Raw genomic sequence first — 23,751 nt, forward strand, 5'->3', positions numbered from 1 at the left:
TTGTTGGTGTACCAAAAAAAATCTAACAAACCCAATCCTTTTGTACTAACACTCTTGATTTTAGTTGTATTGTAAAAAAAAAAAAAGATAAACAAGAAAACGTGTTCAGAATCGAATCTGAAATAATTTATGGCATACTTCAAAAAATAAAGATGGTTTGGATTTCAAAAATGTTTTATTTTCATTGTTTTTAAATAAAAGTACCGTTTGTATTCATTCTGGTACTTTTACCATTAACCTACTTCTCAACCATTTAGTAGAAGCTGATATTTGGGATGTGTTGGAAAAATATGCATTGAGCATGTCAACTAGCAACTTTAGGAGTCTAAATTTGAAAATGAATCAATTTTTTTTCTTGGTGGGGGCAGTTAAAGGATAAAAAAAGCTATTAAAGGGAAAATAAGAAGAATATTTTGCTTTAAGTTGTTTTGGTTTATTTTAATGCCAGCTTTCTTACATTTGAAATAGTTTTAAGTCATTACGAGCCCCTTTTTGTTTACTGGTGGAGAAACTTGTCTACATACTTAGTAATAAGTTCAATAAATAAGGTTTAAAGATCAGACTAACAGACTAAAATCACTTTTCTTGAGTACACAAGCATGAGTGTTTACAGGAAATGTAAGGTACGATCAAGTAATACTGAGCACATCAAGGCCTAATGGTGCCTTATGGAGCAATCTGATTGGTTAATATGATTCATATGGACTTGATTTGATGTAATGTAGCTGCTCATTAGGAGGAGCGAGGTCAGTGAAAGGTTTGTGTTTTGGGTGGTTCTTTTGTACTGTCCTCAGAACATTTTAGGACCTATTATTTAAAAGCACAAGAATAAAATCGGAAGAGCTCTTATTCCGACAAAGACCTTTTGTTTCGATGCCTCAGATGATTTCAAGAGGCTGAAAAATGGCATGTAAACAGACACAAACTCAAGCACACACGCCATTTGCATGACCTTTGACAGTCCACCTGAGAGCTGAGCCAAGCCAAAAACATGCCTGCAACTTTGAGTCACGCGTTAATTTATAGCGTCTCCAGGGTAGAAGGAGAAGGAAAGCCTTCCGGAAAAGAAGTGAGGGGAGAGAGGAACAGGGAGGACAGGGGAGAAAGAGGGAGAGTAAACGAGAAAAAGAAACAATAGCATGCATTCTGAAATATTGCATTGGGCGGTTAACCTCTGGCCCCTTCGCACAGGACTGCATGGATATTTACGCAAACAGGCTCTTGCTTCATCAGCCAACTAGTCAGGAGGACGTCCCGCAGGAAACAGTAGCGTGGGTCTGAAACGGGACAAAACTCAAACGCATACACATTTACACCACAATCTCACTAAAGCGGCCATTACACACAAACTCACTCATACAAACAGAGGTGTCAGAGGGGACGCAATTACACACGTCATTCTGTCATTTTTTTATCTAGTCTAACAGTCTCGTTGTTAACCTCAAAGCAAGGAGTTCACAGTAGAGGTTACTGGTCCGAGTCCCAAATGATCCCTCTGAGGATGTTGACATTGTGTGCCCATAAAGATGTTAGTTTTGGAGGTGAGAACGGCTGGTTCTAATGTCACTGCCCTTCCTTTGTTCACTGTCATTGCGCCCCAGAGCAAGACACTTAACCTCTAGATGTGGAAGAGGGCTTCCTGCAGGCCAGTCCTGCAATTACTCATGGATGCAGAATGTCTACTATCAAGACAATTCTATGCATCTTTAAAATTAAGGTGTACAAACGAATTAAAGTTTCCTCTTTTGCTATTTATTGTGAAGGCATGAAATTTAGATTTGATGTTGTCTGTATTATATACCATTGTGCTTTTTATTATACAGATATTTTGGGTAAAAAGGGAGAAAAATATTGTCTAAATAAACTTAAGGTAAAATATGCAAATCCATTATGTTTTTGTGCAGAAATGCTGCACTATGCAGAAATATACATACATTTTATAACTCATCTTGCTGTTTTCCATAAAATGTCCTGTTTAATGCATCGGGGGATACTCTCACAGACTTTTAATTTCAGCCAGCCAGCCTCAATTCTGTCCATTATAAAATTACCACATTTAAGGTCTAAATTCTTTTAAAATCAGTAATCTTCACTACCGGATAGATATACAATATGAAATGGATCTCAGACCGGACAAAAACCACTGTATTAAATTACATTTCCCTTCACCATGTCTTTAAAATAAGACTTTATTTTACCGCAGAATTTTCAATGGAGTTTCTGCATTGGCCTGCTGATCTTGACAACGCTAGTAGTTACACAATCTGCCATCTAATTTCACTCTTAAACAACTATATGAATGCTTAATGTTTACATTAAAATGTTTACATTTACAGGCTGTAAAAGGAACCTTGTGAAACTGAAAATAGTCACATTAAGCTTTCAGCAGAAGTTTAACACTGGCTGAAAAACACTAGCTGTGAATATAGCCCTGTGTACATGGAATATGGGCACAAAACATGGCGTTTTATATGTTGCTTTTATGTTTATAATGTTGTTGTTGTTGTTATATATTACTAATATATATTTTATGATAACTTTATTTTTTTAATTTTTATTTTATTATTTTTATGGAACTTCATCGCCATAACTACTGGGTAAATCTCCACTTCTTGTAAAGCGACAATTCGAAAGTAGAATGAACTTGACCTCCAAGTAGAAACTCCCTACAGTCTGGAATAGAAGACGGTTAGAGTGTAAAGTCTTGCAGGACACTGTCGTCTACTATGGGGTGATTAGTTATTAAAATATCCCATTACTTTAAGACAACAAAGTAAACCTAACACTTCGAATATTTCATTGCAACATTGTATGGAATGAATTTGACATTGTTCCGTTCCTCAATCAATTCACTGGTGCTATTTTTAATTTGTCCATCAATGTTCAGCTCCAAACAGAAACGGCTTCAAAAATCACCTGCTGGGATTATTTATTAAACCACGTTATTACAACCCCATCTAGTGGCGTTTTCACTGTATATCCTACATGTATATTTCCTTTAGAATGACATATAATTTACATGACATGTAATTTTGTCTAATACAAAACATTAATGTTTACAAACGTAGCTACCGTCGCATCAGAAAGTTGTTTTTGTAAAGGGTCCAGATCAGACAAAACCGTTTGATTTTTACCTAAGGTTTGTCTCCCTCTCGTGGTAGTCTTGTGAAATCAGTTGCTGCATCTTTGTCGACAAGTTTTTACAGCCATTGGTCGACAGACGTCAGTGTAGATCATTGCTGTGCTATGTGTGTTGTTTAATGATTTGGAATTAAAAAGCATAAACGATCAATGCAGATGTAGACTACTTAGCATGACAAAATGTCTTGTGGTCTAGTCCATCTCATGTAGTCCAGTGCAGGTTTCTTAGGATTAAAGGGATTACTGCTATGTAGTATTATAATAACACCTGTTTATCTTTTCTGTGTAATGATGACAAACCCCAAAATATGGATATGTACAGAAGTTTAGGGAAAGTATGGGGTATCAGCACCAGGGTGGGGGGACTTAAAAGCATTTATAACTATTAATTTAATAAGTATTTGAAGCGGTTAAATATTTGTGAACTATAGTGTGAACTAAATCTTTTCTCTCAATGACTGTTGTTTTTTTCATTCATGGAATACAGACCATAATACATTTTTTGTGATTATATATTTTTATTTCACTTTTTCAAGAGTTAACAATACAGAACATCAAAACAAGACAGCAAACAAACTAAATTAAAACATACACAGTATATAAAATAAATAATTAAAATTAAATTAAATAAATAAATAAAAAGGGAGGAAATACAGTATAAACCGGTTGAAACAATTTATTTTTTGTCAAATCAAATCAAGTGGTACTGTTTTAATATAGTTCAAAACTGGATTCCAAATTTTTTAAAATACTTCATCCTTTTCTCTCAAAGAATATGTGATCTTCTCCAATGGAATACAGTTGCAAACTTCTGAGATCCATAGTCCAATTGGTACATCAATGTCTGTTTTCCATTTTAAAGCAATGCATTTTTTAGCTATTGTCAGCAACATTTGAGTAAGTTTAATAGCATAATTATGCTGGAGGTTAAAATTTGTGTAATTGCCCAATAAACATATCTCTGGATCCGATGGAAAATTAATTCCATGAATCTGTGATATAATATTACATACTTGTACCCACAACACTCACTTTAGGGCACAGCCATGTAGAATGCAAAAATGTACCTTCTTCTATACCACAGTAATACATTTTTTAATAATATACTTTAATAATTTAATAACACAATCCTGGCGACGCGGTGGATAGCACGATCGTCTAACAGCAAGAAGGTTGCTGGTTCGAGCCTCGGCTGGGTCAGTTGGCATTTCTGTGTGGAGTTTGCATGTTCTCCCCACATTTGTGTGTGTTTCCTTCAGGTGCTCTGGTTTCTCCCACAAGTCCAAAGACATGCGGTACAGGTGAATTGGGTAAGCTAAAATTGTCCATAGTGTATATGTGTGAATGAGAGTGTATGGGTGTTTTCCAGTTATAGGTTGCAGCTGGAAAGGCATCCGCTGCATAAAACATGTGCTAGATAAGTTGGTGGTTCATTCCCCTGTGGCGACTCAGAAAGGGACTAAGCCGAAAAGAAAATGAATGAATGAATGAATAACACAATCCTCACACTATCAATACTTACTAGAAATGTACACTCTCAGAAAAAAAGGTACAGTGAAGGTACAATTTTGTTCCTAGAGGGAACAAAATATAAAATTGTACCTTTAAAGGTCCCATATTGGTCCTTAGGGTACAATTTTGTACTCAAATGGGCTATAAAGGTACAAATGTCCAGATTTAGGTTTAAAAGGTACATTTTTGTACCTTTTAAAGCACATTTGGATACAAAATTGTACCGTAAAGGACCAATTTGGAACCTTTAAAGGTACAATTATATATTTTGTTTCCCTATAGGAACAAAATTGCACCCTCAGCTCATGATAAGATCAAGACACTATATAACACTAATTTAAATGCATTAATACTAAACATTAATACTAAAATACATAATTTATAAATATAATAAATAAATAAATAAATTGATTGAATTAAATATTTGAATAATTAAAATTTTTTCATGTATTTAAATAAAAAAAATCTCAAAATCGTTAATAATTTAATTTATAATTGAATGTAATTTTAATCATAAAAAACGTAAATACTGGTCTTTGCTAACTGTTTAAGACCCTATAGTATATGGGATGCAGAATAAGAAGAACCATGCAGAGTGACAGCATCTTCATACAGGTGGTGATGTTGCTGTCTCTTTAAGAATTTGGCTTGTTGAGACGTTATAGTAGTGTTTGTTACTGAGGCGGTCCGTCGAGTATGCTGGCTGTTTACAAAGAACTTCGCACGCTTTTCAAAGAAAAGTCTATTTTCGAGTCCACATTTTTCAGGTAAGAATGTATTAAAGATGTATTTTCAGTCTCATTTTTACATGTGAAGCCGTGTTCTGTTGATTTTGTCTGACTCTCGGGTCTCGGCTTTCCCCCGCTTTAAGTGCTCCGGGCTGGCCTGCAGGATGGAGTTTGCTAAGATGTCTGCAGCTTATTAAAGAAGTTAATACAATGTGATATCGAAGTCACCGAGGGACATAACTTTATATAAGGTGAGTATTATATGCTGTTAGTTTTCTCGGTGTAAAAGCTCCCTTTATCGCTTACGTTACGTATTCGCGCCTTATATCTTACGTAACTGCTTTATTAATAAGTGTTGCCACGGCGGAATATAATCGCAACCCAGATAGCAAAATACACTCGGGCCAGTTGCGGCTAGATTCTCGCCTGCCCGAGTCCGTCTGCTGTATCGTTACTTTGGCCAGATGCGGCGGCAGAAGCGAGCCGACGCTGCCGTATCCGTGCACCGGAATCGGGCCGTGAGTAATGTGCGGTGTGGCCCGGAGCTGGCGCGACTAAAGTCTTCATATACCTTGATATAAAACCTTTTGTTATTAATACTGGAAATTTGTAATTATCGATAATGTTTTATATTTTGAGGCCATTTTCTAGCCACGGTTGACCGAGGAAATGTAATTGTAGACGGTTATACACCGCCATTTTGTGAAGCAAAATCACAATTTTGTCACCGACAATGCGACTGATTATGTAAACGTGGCTAGTTACAAACGTGGCGTGTGTATGCTTGTACTTATCTTCGTTTCAGTGTCTAAGTTATATTAATGTTGAGGAGTGTCCACAAACTCTCATGTCCAGAATTGTTGGTGCTTTACTATCGTTTAACGTTATACTTATGTTAATGTAAAATAATTATTAACATACCACGTTGTATAAATCGACGTTTTAAATTGTACTTTGTTCTTTAATGTAATAATTTGTCTTATCTGTTCTGAAACTGGTAACTTACCTTGAGCTATTTTACCTATTTTATTAATATCTCAAAATAAATAAATAGTTATTGCTTTATCTTATTGCTTTCCAGAAGTTTATGAAGTTTCCAATTGTATTTCAGGACAAGATTGAACAACATAATGTAGGCTAACAGCATCAGACCAATGAAGGCATGTCAAATGAAAGCATGGCTCAGTTACAAGATGTAAGTATGTCTCATTATCTATACCATGGTTTTAATGGCTTACATACTATTTTAAATTTGTAGGTTTTTACTTACAAACAACAATAAATGTACACCCACGTGTTTAAAATTATTTTCTAGGTATTCATCGAAAGATGAGAGATCAACTGAAGAATGCTATGGATCTGACTCTAAGGTACTCTTTCTAAACTTTCTCCACTTGATTAATATTATTAAATTCTAGCTTTGGATGGATTCCTTCATATTTGTTTGTTTGCCACATCTTATGTTCCAGGAATTGATTTTACAGCAGCACTTCTCATGTTGCCAGCCTTGTTAAGCGAGACACTTCAACATTTCGTTGTGCTCAGGTGCGTATGTTGTTTTCTGTTTAGTATATGCTGTGATAAATGCATTTTATAATTCTTGATATTCTTTATATTAGGATGATGCAGTGGGTAGTGCTGTCACCTTACAGCAAGAAGGTCGCTGGTTCGAGCCTCGGCTGGGTCAGTTGGCATTTGTGTGAGGAGTTTGCATATTCTTACAGTGTTCGTGAGGGTTTCCTCCAAGTGCTCCGGTTTCCCCACAAGTCCAAAGACATGCGCTATAGCTAAATTTGGTAAGCTTATTTGTCTGTAGTGTATAAATGTGTGTGTGAATAAGTGTGTCTGGATGTTTCGTAATACTGGGTTGCAGCTGGAAGGGCATCTGCTGCATAAAACATATGCTGGATAAGTTGGTGGTTCATTCCACTGTGGCAACCCCAGATTAATAAAGGGACTAAGCCGAAAAGAAATTGAATGAATGAATGAAATTTATATTAGTCTTTTAATCTGTGATACTTTTTTTTTTAATCAGTGAATATTAATTATTTTACTTTCTATGCATGTTGATTTTCTCTTCATCAGTGATAGAGTGACTGATATTAATGTAATTATTGCTTTGTCATTTACAGTGAACCATCTTCACCACATCCAACAGTTCAAGTACAGGAGGAGGCCACCGACTGGACAACTGTGTTAACAAGACGAGTCACGGCAGTCTTCAGAGTTGATGGAATTGCGATTGGCCGGGCTAATGATGTGGACAAATATACATCTTTGACATATCCATCTTATTAGAAGAACACCCTGATGTTTCTGCAGTGGAATGTTTTGAATGAACGGTGGACTGTGACAAGCCTCGATCTACTCCAGTTACCAAAGTGATCAACCTTGTTTTTTGTTTCTCTACATGCTCTTGGGATAATCACAATCATAAAGTTAATCCAGCACACTGCTCTCATTCATGCATAAAGCAAAATTTTAAATAACTTGTGGTCCTAATGACTATCAAAGAACATTTTCCAGATATGAGTGCTTTACATGTCATGTTTATCAAAAGCATAAACTCATATTGTGTTACAACAAATTACAACTCCACTTGAGGATGATGAGGAGTAATCTACTGATGTTGAGGAAGAGGCTACTGATGTTTTTGGTTTTCTGCACTGTTGAAGCAATTTATAGAGAAAAATTGCCTTCATTCTGAAATACAGAGAAAATTTTGATGACAAATTATTTATTATGACTGAGTATTCTGACTCAAGACAAATACTTTGGACTTTATAAAGTGCAGGACTTGATGTAGCCTGTGTAATGTGTTTATAAATCTTAAACAGTATTCTTGTGGTCTTTGTATTAAGGGTAGATTATATACTGTACAGTGAGTGAACAGTTTTTATTTGTTATCTAAATTGTTCTTTTTACTGTTTTACATGTCTGCTTTATACTTGCTGTGTAATTTTATTCCTTAACACTTTCAGTTGTGAGTTGTAATGAAATATTTCTACATTAATAAATAAAAATGGACATCTGCAAACCATAATATTTTATTTATTTATTTATTTGTGCATGCAGTTACCAAAGGATCAAAATGCCTGGGTCAGTACCCTGAAAATGCTATATAATATAAAAAGGTACATTTTTGTACCTTCGGTGGGGGTACAAAATTGTCCCTTAAAGGGTACAAATGTAGAAGGTACAATTTTGTACCTTCAAATAGAGGTACAAATTTGTACCCTTAAGGGTACCACCCCAGTGACGGGCCATTTGTACCCTAAAAGGTACAATTTTGTACCTTTTTTTCTGAGAGTGTAGAGAATGAAATGTTTTGCACACTGAAGAGCAGTAACGATCAGGCAAGTGTGTGCTGGATTGTTGTTTTATATTTTGATTCGACAGTAGTGCCACTACTTTTTTCATATGCATTATGTACCTTCACTCACGGGCCACTTTTTTAGGTACACTTGACTAGTAGCCGGTTGGACCCTTTTTGCCTTCAGAAGTGCCTTAATCCTTCGTGGCATAGATTCAACAAGGTACTGGAAATATTCCTCAGAGATTTTAGTCCATATTAATACGATTTGTCTGCTGCACATCCATGATGTGATTCTCCTGTTCCACCACATCCCAAAGGTGCACTATTGGATTTAGATCTGGTGACTGTGGAGGCCATTTGAGTACAGTGAACTCATTGTCATGTTCAAGACGCCAGTCTGAGATGATTCATGCTTTATGACATGGCGTGTTATTCTGCTGGAAGTAGCCATCAGAAGATGGGTACACTGTGGGCATAAAGGGATGGACATGGTCTGCAACAATAGGTTGTGGCATTGACGTGATGCTCAATTGGTACTAATGGGCCCAAAGTGGGACAAGAAAATATCCCTCACACCATAACACCAACACCACCAGCCTGAACCATTGATGGGTCAATGCTCTCATGTTGTTGATGCCAAATTCTGATCCTACCATCTGAATGTCGCAGCAGAAATCGAGACTCATCAGACCAGGCAACGTTTTTCCAATCTACTATTGTCCAATTTTGGTGAGCCTGTTTGAACTTTAGCCTCAGTTTTTTGTTCTTAGCTGACAGGAGTGGCACCCGGTTTGGTTTTCTGGTGCAGTAGCCCATCTGCCTCAAGGTTGGACGTGTTGTGCATTCAGAGATGCTCTTCTGCATAGCTCTGTTGTAATGAGTGGTTATTTGAGTTACTGTTGCCCTTCTATCAGCTCAAACCAGTCTGGCTATTTTCCACTGACCTCTGGCATCAACAAGGCATTTGCATCCACAGAACAGCAGCTCACAAGATATTTTCTCTTTTTCTGACTATTCCTTGTAAACCCTAGGGATGGTTGTGCGTGAAAACCCCAGTGCTCAGTTTGAACTGCAGCAGATCATCTTGAACTTGTCTACATGCTTAAATGCATTGAGTTGCTGCCATGTGATTGGGTAATTAGAAATTTGCCTTAACGAGCAGTTGGACGGGTGTACCAATAAAGTGTGAATATAGAGTGTACATAATTTATATAATGTCAAGCCCAAAATTCTGACTTCGAGCTTTTGTTCAAATGTAAATAAAGCTGCTGTATTATTTTTTTTCCCACAATGATGCCTCTTGTACATCGTCTTATCTTTCTGGAGAAGCTTGTGTCATTTTTGGTTAAAAGAATTGCTGGGTAATTAAAGGTCATTTTAAGTCAAGAGTTTTCCTGTGGTATGAATAATTTTGGGGACTTATCTGTATATGTTAATTTTTTTTCTCCCTTGGTTGGTCAGGTGACAGTTCTTATGAAAGTAAATCAGTTGCGAAACTCGAGAGCTTGCAAATGTAAATGTGAGCACTTGTGATAATAATATTTGTATGTGTAGGTTGAAATGTACACTTACAGCTCTGATGTGAACAGCTGAAATCCTCGATTTGCACACACACACAACAATCCACACACTTGTGTTTTAAATTGGAAGTTGCAGATTAATAGTTGTGTATTTGTAAAATGTCATTCACAAATACAAAGTGACAGACACACGTGTGCACGGCAAATTTGACTGCATCTTCGCTCTACAACCACAGGTCGGCACTCACAACCTCTCAGATTCATCAGTACAACTACAAATCTCCCGCGCTCTGACTTTTGCTACACATCTCCCGCGATCTCTGTAGCAGAACTCATCTGTGCACTCGCAGATGCAGAGGCGTGAGCAGCGCGGGGCAGGGGAGGGGCGGGGCTGGTGTAAAGCTGTTTGATTGGCTGATGCCTGACCAATGAACAATGCTAGCAGCCAACAGGACTGAGGTGCAAAATAATCATTTCCCACGATTATTTTATTATTTAGGGTTTATTTAAACTCTTTTCTGAAGAGATTCTTGTTAAAAATAATAAATTCTGTGGAAATGTACATACCAGTAAAAGAGCAGCAAAGCCAGTTTATTGGCTAGAGCCAGCCAATGAGATGGGGCGTTTCTGTTTGTCAGGACACAGGGCAGCTCACGTTGTTGGAGGCCTCGAGCAATCAGAGGGTAAGTTATGATTTTTAATAATTATCTATATGTTCAATACTGTTAGCTAAGCTAAGGACTGTGCTGGGTGCTTCTCTTGTTTGTTTTTTTATATAAGAAACAGTTATGAGTTATCTAGGAGCTGCTTTCAATCATGTTATATGGTTCTAAAGATACGATTCAACCCACATGAAATAAGAAGTTGTAATAGTATTTATAGTAAATAATAGTACGTTTTTTAACCATACTAACTATAGTAAACTGTATTATACAGTATATATTGCAGTATCTACAACTTTGTTAATGAATGCAACAGCACACTGTAGTATTAACTAGCATGAACTTTAATAAATTGAAGTATATTTACACACACACACACACACACACACACACACACATTAATAGCAATTAAAAATAACACTAGGCGTTTCAGTTTCTTACAGATCATACCGGTTTTTGTTATTATAACCTGCATCATATCTATCTATCCATCTATCTATTTACATGTTTGTGTACAGTGTGTCCTTTATATCACTTTTTTTAATTATGAACGTTACTAACTATAGGTTATTTCTCAGTTTCCTGTAAGGATGGAGTGACAGGAGAGATCAGCATGTTTCAAGTCGATGAGGAACTCAGAGAAGCTGCATAGCTTGAATAGGATGTTATTTATGCTAAAGATGACATGATGATCCAGCTCATCTACAAACACTTCAAAATGATTCAGATCATTCAAGAGGAAGCCGACTTTATTTTCTCTTTTTTCTTGCCAAGATGACTACAGATTTGAACAAAACACACACTCACCCACAAACACAACTTTTATTTTGATAATTGTTTAATGTAGTATTTTTACACTTTACTGTAAGGCAGGGGTGTCAAACTCAGTTCCTGAAGGGCCGTAACCCTGCACGTTTTTAGTTGCAACCCTGCTTCAACACACTTAAGTGAAAGTTTCAAACAAACCTGAAGGACTCAATTAGTTTGATCAGGTGTGTTTAATTAGGGTTAGAACTAAACTTTGCAAAGCTGCAGCCCTCCAGGAACTGAGTTTGACACCTGTTCTGTAAGGGAATGTAATTTGTCAAATAAAATTTACAGTCCAAATAAGTGCAGTGCAAATGTCTAGTTACTTGTATTGAAATATTTCAGGGTTTTTCCTTGTTCATAATGAGATGGAGGTGGTAAATCCAACTTCATCATTACCCATCAAATGTTATCTCCTCTTTAATACTTTGCTCAAGCCTTAACTAATGGTCAGAAAGCAAGCCATTGTGTAAAGCTGGTTGATGCTCGCTGTAATAGAGAGAGATGATGACTGTTCAGCTTATGTTGCTTAACCCTGCAGATGAGATGCTCAAAGTGGACCCTCAGCCGAGCGATGGACACTGTCTCCCTTACCTAGTTGCTCTTCCTTTGAACACACGTATCATGTTGAAGGATGCAAGTTGTGGACCTAAATCAGATGTAATGCATGTAGATGTAAAAATTAGAAAGAAATGAAACTGCTTTAAAATGTATTAGGTTTTACATATATATATATGTGTTCTTAACAGATTTGTTTCAACTTGATATTTGCATAATAAATGGCATTAGAATGTTTAGTTTTAAACAGATAGCTATATTTCAATTTTTTCAAATTTAAGCTATATATATATATATATATATATATATATATATATATATATATATATATATATATATACTCACATACATACAAGTATACTTCAATTTATTAAAGTTCATGCTAGTTAATACTACAGTGTGCTGTTGCATTCATTAACAAAGTTGTAGATACTGCAATATATACTGTATAATACAGTTTACTATAGTTAGTATGGTTAAAAAACGTACTATTATTTACTATAAATACTATTACAACTTCTTATTTCATGTGGGTTGAATCGTATCTTTAGAACCATATAACATGATTGAAAGCAGCTCCTAGATAACTCATAACTGTTTCTTATATAAAAAAACAAACAAGAGAAGCACCCAGCACAGTCCTTAGCTTAGCTAACAGTATTGAACATATAGATAATTATTAAAAATCATAACTTACCCTCTGATTGCTCGAGGCCTCCAACAACGTGAGCTGCCCTGTGTCCTGACAAACAGAAACGCCCCATCTCATTGGCTGGCTCTAGCCAATAAACTGGCTTTGCTGCTCTTTTACTGGTATGTACATTTCCACAGAATTTATTATTTTTAACAAGAATCTCTTCAGAAAAGAGTTTAAATAAACCCTAAATAATAAAATAATCGTGGGAAATGATTATTTTGCACCTCAGTCCTGTTGGCTGCTAGCATTGTTCATTGGTCAGGCATCAGCCAATCAAACAGCTTTACACCAGCCCCGCCCCTCCCCTGCCCCGCGCTGCTCACGCCTCTGCATCTGCGAGTGCACAGATGAGTTCTGCTACAGAGATCGCGGGAGATGTGTAGCAAAAGTCAGAGCGCGGGAGATTTGTAGTTGTACTGATGAATCTGAGAGGTTGTGAGTGCCGACCTGTGGTTGTAGAGCGAAGATGCAGTCAAATTTGCCGTGCACACGTGTGTCTGTCACTTTGTATTTGTGAATGACATTTTACAAATACACAACTATTAATCTGCAACTTCCAATTTAAAACACAAGTGTGTGGATTGTTGTGTGTGTGTGCAAATCGAGGATTTCAGCTGTTCACATCAGAGCTGTAAGTGTACATTTCAACCTACACATACAAATATTATTATCACAAGTGCTCACATTTACATTTGCAAGCTCTCGAGTTTCGCAACTGATTTACTTTCATAGTTCTTATCCCGGATAAGTGAAGCATTTCAGTGGATTTGGTGAGTTTTGTTGACGGCTGTGTAAACAGTGACAGTGACTTATTTTTTTAAGAAAAGATAAATATGTGACTTCAAGGAGTTTGTAGGAATGAAAAAGTCTTAGTGTAATTGTTTAAGCATGTGCTTTTTGGTGTTTATGTTGTGGAATGTGCAGAATGTATTTTCTTTAGTCTGTGGTTTGAATGTGGTTCGGCTGTGGTCTGATTTTTGTTTCCCATAAGGTGTCCTGTGTAAATAATCAACACAATTAGCCCTTGTGTGTAGGAATTGAAGGTGTGCATGGAGAGTAAATGAACAGCTCACTCTTCCCATGTGAAACTCACCTGAGGTGAGGCACCGTGTGTGTGTGTGTGTGTGTGTGTGTGTGTGTGTGTGTGTGTGTGTGTGTGTGTGTGTGTGTGTGTGTGTGTGTGTGTGTGTGTGTGCGTGCGTGCGTGCGTGCGTGCGTGTGTGTGTGTTTTGAGCATGGGTAACTATATCAAAACCACAGTTCACTTTAGCTTTCTGTCAAAGTTCAACAGGACATCTAACCAGTCCAGACTGCTGTAAACCACCTTGTAGGTGCATTTAAAAGTTTTCTATTGTTTAATATTCCTTTTTACATTTAACTTCCCAATGCAGAAGTGAAGTTGGTTGTTCTGTTTGACATGGACATACTGGCTTAACCAATTTTACCCAAGAAAACAGGCCAGATTTTATGTTGTTTTGTTGCCATTCTGCAATTGACACCCATTTCCTCAAAACATTCTTGGGTCTGCACAGTTCTCTAGAAATAATAAATGATGCCATTTTTGTCACTATCACCATTTTAAAAGTATTTATTAAAATTATGCTTATAATAATGTAATATCATCCGTTTGAGATTTACATGGCGAATAAATTATTTTAAATACATTGATTTTATTTAGCAAAGATGCATTAAATTGATCAAAAGTGCAACAAAAGGAAAATATTTCTTTAAACACAACTTAACATTTTATAACATAAATGTTTCTTTAGCAACAAATAGCATAGTAGCATGATTTTTAAATTGTCATGTGACACAGAAGACCCTAATTGTGCAAGGAAAAAATGTTAGAAATAATTACATAAAGCATAAGATTATTAGGACTGTAATCGAGACTAAATGTGGAATACTGTATAATTAATCTTTAAAAGAAAATGAATGAAAGTAAAACGACCACACAACAAACTTCTAATAAAATAAAAGTGTTTAAGCACACTTGGTAAACTGTGATCAGCTGTGTTCACATTAGGTCTTTATTTCAACTACACTGAAAAAAATGATTCATTGGATTTACTTAATTTTTTTAAGGCAAGCTGTTGCAAATAATTGAATTGGGTTAAGTTTACGCAAACAATTTTAGTTGGATTTACTCAATTTATATGTGTTGGATTTAAACAATCAAATTAGGTTGGATTTACTCAATTTATATGTTTTGGATTTAAACAATCAAAATAAGTTGGATTTAATCAATTTTATTTAGTTACATTTATCTAATGAAATTCATTTAGTTCACTATAATTTAATTATGTTATTCCTACTTATATCTATTTATTTTTGATGTCTAAAATGATCATTAAATTGCTTGCAAATACACTTTGAAATGACACTTGACCACATTTGTTTTGAATTCATTTTAATGACTTTTTAAGATGCATTTTTTTAACAAAACTTAAATCACTGCCTAAAAATGCTTTAGCAGCACACCATAACACAATAAACAGTTTGTACAGCACATTTAATTTAAACCAACACATAAAAGAAACTGTATGAAGTCTTGAAGCAAACGGCAATCCTTATGACACACACACACACCCCAATACACAAAATAATCAACTAATTAACTTAAAAAATTAACTCATTAACAAATTGAGCAACTACAAGTTGTATGAAATGGAATAAATACAAAGTTTATAGAATGCACATGCTCTCTCTCTCTCTCTCTCTCTCTCACACACACACACACACACACAGACGCACACCATTTAAAACAAGTTCCTACAGCTAATTAATTTTGCACACAAAGAAAACTGAATTCACTTATTAAACAATTCCTACACTAAACTGCAATTTGTATATGATATACATTTGGTTGTTGAGCATTTATTAACACTTCAATGCTTAAAATTACAGTATCACACTGTTTTCCAGTATGGGAACCTTTGAGGAGAGCTTGTCAGAGTTCATTTGCACAAGTACTTTTTGGGCAAACTCGTAATAGTATTTGAGTTCTTTTGGGTAGGCCAAATCAAGCACATAAATTGCCCCCAACATCAGTGCACAGGCTTGTGCAACAGATTTTATCTGTTCAAGAATCACTGCTCCATCCACAACGATGCCAATGTCCTCATAATCTCCTCTTTCCTTTTGATGACACATATGGCCATGGTGGTGTTTGTCAGGTCCTTCAAAAATTCTTCTTTTTGGTTGCCCTATATTTAAATAAAAAGAAACCATTATTAGACATTGTTTTTGAAACATATTTTGTAAAAAGTCAGAAGAAATCAAATGTAAATAAAACCAAAACCTTAACGGCCCTCCCCACACCCACATTGATACCTGTGAAATATTATAACAATCATTTATGATTGCATATTGGCGTACATATATTTGTGCATGATCTGCAAGTACGACTTCTTCACAATTATTTACAGGGTTTATTCAGGTTTTATCAGGGTAAATTTAAGATCTTTTAAGACTAACTAAAAATAATTTTGGAAAAAATAATTGAAAGGCAAACAATACAGTAATATGTTGAAAACTAAATATAATGTCAAGGAAGCATTATTGCATTATTATTTAAATAATATTACCCAAGGTTTAAGGCTTGAAAACCACAGATTTGGCCACTTGAATGTGGAAATACCTTCTGATCAGACCCACTGTATATCAATATACCCGGTCACAATTGTTCACCTTAACCCTTCTGTATTATTTAAATTTACTACCCTTTCCTTATGTTAGTTGCTGTTTTTTTGCCCCATTGACTTCCATTAAAACATTTTTTGGATGCAAATCCATGACAGCATGTAATCACGCATTGTTGCTGGTTATCTTCCCTTTTTGGTAAATGTATATTTTGTCATTTTTACTGTTGATGATCAGTTGACAGCATAACCATTTAGATAGTCCTGTGCAAAAAAGTTTCTGGCTTTTATATTTTTTGAGTTCTTTGGAGTATAAACAGTAAATGATAGTATGTGTGTGTGTGTGTGTGTGTGTATGTGTGCATAAATACACTTACTATGTTTACTATATGTCTGAAAAAATGTAAATAAGCAACTTTCAAAACAATGTGTGCAAAAGTCTCACTTTCATGAGCTCAAACAAAGAAATCTGTCTCCAAATTAATATTCTCAACAGCACACAAGGCTTAAGAATAATTGTGCACAAGTAAAATAAACATCAGCGAATGAAATTCGGTAGAAATGTCACACCTTGATGCAAAATTTAAGACCTCTCAAATTTAAGACTTTTTATGACCTTAAATTGTAAAAATCTAATTTAATACTTAAGACTTTTCAAAGACCCACAGGACCACTGCAAATAATAAAAAAAAAAGTACAATGATAATAAAACAAATTTAATTGGACAAATTAATAGACATGTATATTTATTTAATTAGTATTTTTACGTGTCATTAATTAAACCAAAATAATTTAAATATATTAAGTATATTTTAAATGTATAAGTAAATATAAAAATTTAAAACTTGAATTCATACTTTAAAAAAAGTCATGTTTCATTATTAGATTAAACATTTTTGAAGAATTATTCAGCAATACATTTTTGATTGTTAGTACGGCCACCCATTGACCTAAAAATGTAATACAAGTCAAGTTGCTTTTAAACAGTAATTTTAATCTTAACATAAACATAAATTTTCTCTTTTTTTGGAAAAAAGTGGTTTACTTGTAATTCTGTGACTATTTGTTTGTAATTTAGAAATAATAATACTGTTTAGAAAGACTAAAACAGGGGTGTCCAAACTCCTTCTTGGAGGGCCAGTGTTCTGCCGATTTTAGCTCATCCTTGCAGGTGTGTTGAGGCAAGATAGTTTCTAGATCACCTAGTAAGAGCTTGATTAGCTAGCATAGGTGTGTTTAATTGGACTTGGAATTGGAATTGCAATTGGAACTAAACTTAGCAGGACACAGGCCCTCCAGGACCAAGCTTGGACACCCCTGGACTAAACAATGAATATCTCTGGGGTCAAACACAGATCTGAACCCAATGCTGAGAACGTCAAAGGATTAAGAAAAATATGCAACTTTTAATCATTTAGTATTTTTAGGCATACTAATATTAGGCACATATTGTGATTTTCAAAAAGTATTACATCGCTTTGTAAATGTTTATTATTACCATTTGTTGAGTCTCCCAATACTATTTGATATAGTCAAGCGATGTGATGTCACACTCAACAAGCTGATAGTTTTCTCACGGTTCAATAACAGTGTGTATTACCATTACAATGCAAGAGTTTGCGGCAAAAGATAATAGGTTGCTCTTACGCGTGTAGTGACCAATGGCATTTTTTTTTAACTTCATGTACAAATATATGGAAATAGAAAGCATTTGAAAAAAGAAAAAAGCCATTGACATACAGTGAAAACGCTATTTTCAAATTCTTTAAAATTATTAATTTTGTTTTTGAGATATTAAAATATTTTGTTCATTGTTCTATTCATACTTTTGCATTGAATTAGTATGCAACTTACTTGCACGAATCTAGCAAGTGTTTGTGCAGCGCAATGTGATTTGAATAGACCATAATGTGTTCAACATTAGGTTCACCTATTAATTCAAATATGGCACTCAAAAAAGTTTCTGTTTGTCTCATTGGCCACTGTAACCCCACCCTCAGCCTCTGAACAAAGCAGCTCTTTCTTATAGCCCAGGTGCAAGCACTAGTACTATGATGCACTCACCATGTATTCTTTCACCAGGCATGCCTCATCCTCACCAAGGTAAGTAAAGAGAGCTTGAAGAATAGACGCTCTTTTGACATGGACATTGGTTGTCTGTAAATAATACAAATTTGATTAGTTAAATACATAAATGACAAATTGGAAAACGTTAAGAAATGTATTAGATTAGATTAAACTTTATTGTCATTACACATGTACAAGTACAATGCAACGAAAATCAGTTTAGGTCTAACCAGCAGTGCAATAGCAGCAAGTGCAGTATACAGGTATAAGTTATAAAGTGCAGATATAGAAAAACTTTAGTAATATTTACAGATGGATGTACTATCAACATTATATACAGGTTGTATTAGCTATGAACAGAAATTTAAAATAAATTATTATATGTACAGGTTGCTATTAATAATCAGAAGTGTACAGGTAGATAAACAATTACAAGTAGACAGTATATGTATAGTTCAAATGAATGAATCAGTCTAATGTAGTGCAATAAATGTGTAATTTTTAAATGTGCAAATGTTAAATAGTGCAATGATAATGAGGAGTACAAGTTATGAGGACAGTGGGGGTGTATTAGGAGGGCAAAATAATTAGTGGGGGATAGAGTTGAAAAAGGGACAGGTCTGAGGAAAGTGCTGTTCCTTAAGGCTGATTTATACTTCTGCGTCAAACGCACGCCAATGCTACGGTGCTGACGCATAGCCCTTCGCCGTGGCCGTCAGCGTCGCTGACGTGCACCTCTCAAAAAATGTAACTACACATCGCAACGACACGTAGCGCAAGCTCTGTGATTGGTCGGCTTGGTAGTGGCCAAGTGGACAGATGATGTATCTCCTCCCCGTAGGCCGTCTCATCATTATTGCTGATTAGACCAATCACTGTGGTGTCATCTGCAAATTTGATGATGATGTTGGATCTATTCACAGGCCTACAGTTGATAGTAAAAAAGAAGTAGAGGAAGAGGCTCAGCACACAGCCCTGTGGTACACCAGGGTTGAGTGTGAAGATGGTGGAGCAGATGTGGCCTGATCAAACATTCTGAGGTCTTTTAGACAGAAAGTCCATAATCCAGTTGCAGAGAGACGTGTCGATATCCAGGTCTCTAAGTTTATTCATTAACTAATGCCGAGTTCAGACTGCATGATTTTGAAAGTAGTCGTTGCTGCATTATTTTCACTGCAAGATGGATCGGCGACAGGGACTTGAACATTGCATGACTTTACAATTGGAAGAATCGCCGACAACTTCGTCTAAACTACGTCTCACAACCCAAAAACCATCTGTTTGACCAGGCCGTGGATTAATGCTAATATTGCAAATAATGTTAAATTTCTTACACAGACCAATCGTTTGACTTTACAGGACCTTCATCAGGAGCCATGGCTTTAGATTTGGACTTTATTCTTAAACTGAAAAACCCATCCTCATTCGCTGCCATTATTTGGATCACCATGTACCACAGATTCAGCTAAAAATCATCAGTAGTGTTATATTAACATTAAGTTAAATAAATATTAATTTATTTTCTTCTCGGCTTAATCCCTTTATTAATCTGGTGTCGCCACAGCGAAATGAACCGCCAACTGATCCAGCATGTTTTATACAGCGGATGCCCTTCCAGCTGCAACCCATCACTTGGAAACATCCATACACTTTCATTTACACACTACGACAATTTAACTTACCCAATTCCCCTATAGCGCATGTCTTTGGACTTGTGGGGGAAACCGGAGCACCCGGAGGAAACCCATGCGAACGCGGGGAGATCATGTAGACTCCACACAGAAATGCCAACTGATCCAGTCGAGAATCGAACTAGCGACCTTCTTGCTGTGAGGTGAGAGTGCTTCCCACTGCGCCACCTGTTAAATAAATATATTTTTAAAAATAAAAAGAATTAATAACTGAAACCAGCTCAAATGTTATCGATTATTTGTCATATGCCATGTCCCGAATAAAACACGTTACCGTAATGCACAACTGTTAGTCATTTAAGACTCCTTTAATTACAGCACTCCCACAAGTTTCTCTCTTGCTTTCACAAATAAAATTATACATATTTAATGTATATCCATTATTAATAGCCTATCTAAGTTTTGCCCAGCTAGCGAAACCTGCAGGTAAAGGTAGCCTATAAGCATATTTTTTTCAGTGCATGCATTGACTGCATCGTCAAATACATAGAATATAAGTATGTTTGTGGCATGACAAGCATGGACATGAGCATTATTCAGAACATAGCCTATATATTTATTTTTAAAATGTTATATTTAGAAATTAAAACTATATTAAATTTCAACTTGCAGTAATAATCTAAACATTAAACTTTGCCTCGATGTTGTGCACTTAATATCTTTTAACACACCTAAATCTGACGATTGTCCCTTACATGTATATTACATTTATAATGATACTCAAATTTATTTAATCAACTGACTGTTTACTTGTGAATAGTTTGTTTAGTTACACTATATTTAAAGTGATTTCTTTTTTCGACTACCTTGTAATTTGAAATGTTCAGCCAAGATAAAGACATGTTAAGGCTGATTTATACTTCTGCGTCAAATGCACGTGTATGGTCCGACGCAGCCTGCGCGCAGTTGAATAGCCCTTGCCGTGGCGCATCTCTCCAAAAATGTAACTACACATCGCAACAACACGTAGCGCACGCTCTATTAGTGGGCTTGGTAGCGCTTACGTGTGTGGGCGGGGTTGAGAGCCACGCCAACCCATTGGAGCGAGTGTTTACAAGTGTAGAGTCCCATGAAATAGCTCCAGGTGGAAACTGTTGCTTTGTGTTTACCTTATGATTAAAGTTGTTGCATGACCGCCAGCTACCGCCTCAGAATGAGTGAGTTTTATCCGCTTGTTCATTAAGGTAGTGTTCAGAAAAAACAAAACCCAAGCGAAGAAACTCCATACAGAGGGAACATATAAACCTACTGCTTTTGTAAGTGTTATTGTAGAACAACACAAACAGCGCGCACAAGTATAAGTGCTCAGCTGCACGCAGGGCAGGCGCAGTAGGTCACGCCAATCACTCAACGCAGAAGTACAAACCAGGCTTAAGGCCGAATTTCTATTGTGCAATTTTGAGCCAAATTCTGATGCGACTCTTCTTTGAATCAAATTAAATTTCAACTTTGATATTTGCTGTGCTGTGTTGATGCAATGTACAGGAGGAAAAAAAAGGTGAATAACCTCTCTTGGTCGGCAGATAGTCGAATCATTTTATGGCAGGTCAGACATTTTGGTCGGCTCTCTTGAGAGAATCACGGAGTTGAATCAAAGTTGAACTCTGTGTTTGTGCTCTTACTGCACCCTAGTACTGTGAAAACTAGGGAAGCAACAATAACATTTACTTATTCTTTACTTGTCACAAACCCGTTTGAGTTTCTTTGTTCTGATAAACACAACATAAGATAATTTGAAAAATGATGAAAACCGGTAACCATTGACTTCCATAATATGTTTTTCCTACTATGAATGTCAATGATTACTGGTTTCTAACACTCTTCAAAATATTTTGTCTTGTGTTCAACAGATAAAAGAAACTCAAAGGTTTGGAACCATGGAAACATGGTGAGTGAATAGTGAGTAAATTTCCTTTTTTGGGACTATTTAGATTTTTCAGAGCAACATATTCAGTTAAGAAACTGTTTACTGTAATGTGTAGTGATGAATGTTTTGCAGTTACTTACCATAAAAATGTTGATGGAAAATTCCAACTGCAGTACTGGACAGAAAATGTGTTTAAACCCCTGACCAAGGAATTCAGCAAAGGAAACTTGTTGTACAGTACCTCAAATGAAAGGAAGCACATGATTATCATTTAGGTTCAAAATTCAGCACAAGTTACAACATGACCAACTTCTTAATCAACATATTGTTTACCGATTAATTATATTAGGCAACAAACATTTAGATAAATTACTTATTGAACAAATTGCTGAACGTGATTAATATGATTAAGATAATCGTCACTGCCTGATTGATACGATATAAAGTCTGTCTCAGACCAGTCAAAGCACTGCATTAAATTCCATTCTTCAACGACATGTCTTAAAAATGTCAATTTATTTTAACCACAATATTTTCCATGAAGTTTTAGCACTCGTCTGCATGTGTTTTACGTTTGAACAACTAAATGATTGCTTCAGCTTATTTAAAGGATATTATTTTAATTAAATTACATTATCGTTGATGTAAAAGGCACTTTATGAATATGGAAAAAGTCACATTAAGTTAACCCCTGCGCTGGACGTTTATCGGTGGCTGATAAACACTTGCTGTGAATATAAGTTAGCCTATTAAGTGCATTATAACCCCAAAGACATAATTACAGCATCTCACGTAAAAAAATAAAGAACTATAAATGGACGCCCTTTACGTTAAAAGTTAATGTTACGCCAGTATGGGCACACATTCGACAACCTCCTAAGACAGTCAGTAGTGCCCTAACGCCAGACCAAATCGTTCTATAACAAAATCAGTATGGTACTGTCCGTTCACAACTATCTAAACGCATGCTTAATGTTAACCACAGTAAAAGCCACGGTAAATTCACAAAGGACTGAGCTAACGTTAGCAACGAAGCTTTTTTCGTTTGGAATGGCGGATCACGGACACTGTCGTCACATCATAGAAAATGCTTATTCTCTTGAAAATAGCCATTTACTTAATAAAAAAACATTATATATCAAGTCTACATAACTACATTCTTGCTAAAAAGAATCTTTAATATATTCTGCGACATAAAAACGAGATTTGTCAAACCGTGTGTAACGTTAACTGTTAGCTTAACTTGCGAGCGCGCTCGACGGCTGGTCGCTGTGAAATTTAAAAACGACCAAAATAGACAGTCCGAACGAGAGACCATTTTATGCGTTTATGTTACCCACAAAGTTTTTCTTTAATAAACAGTCTGGTACAAGATAAAATGTGACTTACTGTGCAAATGGATGTACAGAAATCCGGCTGTGGCGTCTTGCTTCTGACTGGATTCTGTAAACCTTCCTTTGGGCTTTGGCGCCGAGGCAACGGAACATAACGCGCATGCGCAAAAAGCTAACATAATTTTTTCTAATAGACTTTAATTAATTAAT

General features: G+C 35.8%; 2 protein-coding genes and 2 long non-coding RNA genes across 10 annotated transcripts in view; 3 read left to right on the forward strand and 1 right to left on the reverse strand.

The window, feature by feature from the left end:
- The window catches only part of slc8a2a (solute carrier family 8 member 2a), a 155,362-nt gene that overhangs the window by 23,580 nt on the left and 108,031 nt on the right, over positions 1-23,751 (forward strand). The window lies entirely within an intron of this gene.
- Positions 1-23,751, forward strand: part of mark4a (MAP/microtubule affinity-regulating kinase 4a) — a 76,008-nt gene that overhangs the window by 6,374 nt on the left and 45,883 nt on the right. The window lies entirely within an intron of this gene.
- On the forward strand, positions 5,317-8,660 carry LOC147844056 (uncharacterized). Of its 2 annotated transcripts, XR_015490666.2 has the most exons (7): positions 5,317-5,420; positions 5,525-5,632; positions 6,493-6,576; positions 6,697-6,751; positions 6,851-6,926; positions 7,001-7,177; positions 7,514-8,660. It is a non-coding gene; the product is annotated as an uncharacterized LOC147844056 (long non-coding RNA). The 2 variants fall into 2 exon arrangements; XR_015944597.1 differs by having other exon boundaries at positions 5,317-5,632; positions 7,514-8,659.
- On the reverse strand, positions 15,335-23,687 carry LOC147844057 (uncharacterized). 2 transcript variants are annotated; one of them, XR_015491490.1, is made up of 6 exons: positions 23,597-23,687; positions 22,348-22,448; positions 21,848-21,983; positions 20,332-20,508; positions 18,647-18,739; positions 15,335-16,147 (listed from the first exon to the last, which is right to left on the reverse strand). It is a non-coding gene; the product is annotated as an uncharacterized LOC147844057 (long non-coding RNA). The 2 variants fall into 2 exon arrangements; XR_015491489.1 differs by lacking the exon at positions 21,848-21,983.

The sequence above is a fragment of the Danio rerio genome, chromosome 5, assembly GCF_052040795.2.
Source record: "Danio rerio strain M-AB ecotype USA chromosome 5, GRCz13ab, whole genome shotgun sequence".
NCBI classification, from domain to species: Eukaryota; Metazoa; Chordata; class Actinopteri; order Cypriniformes; family Danionidae; genus Danio; species Danio rerio.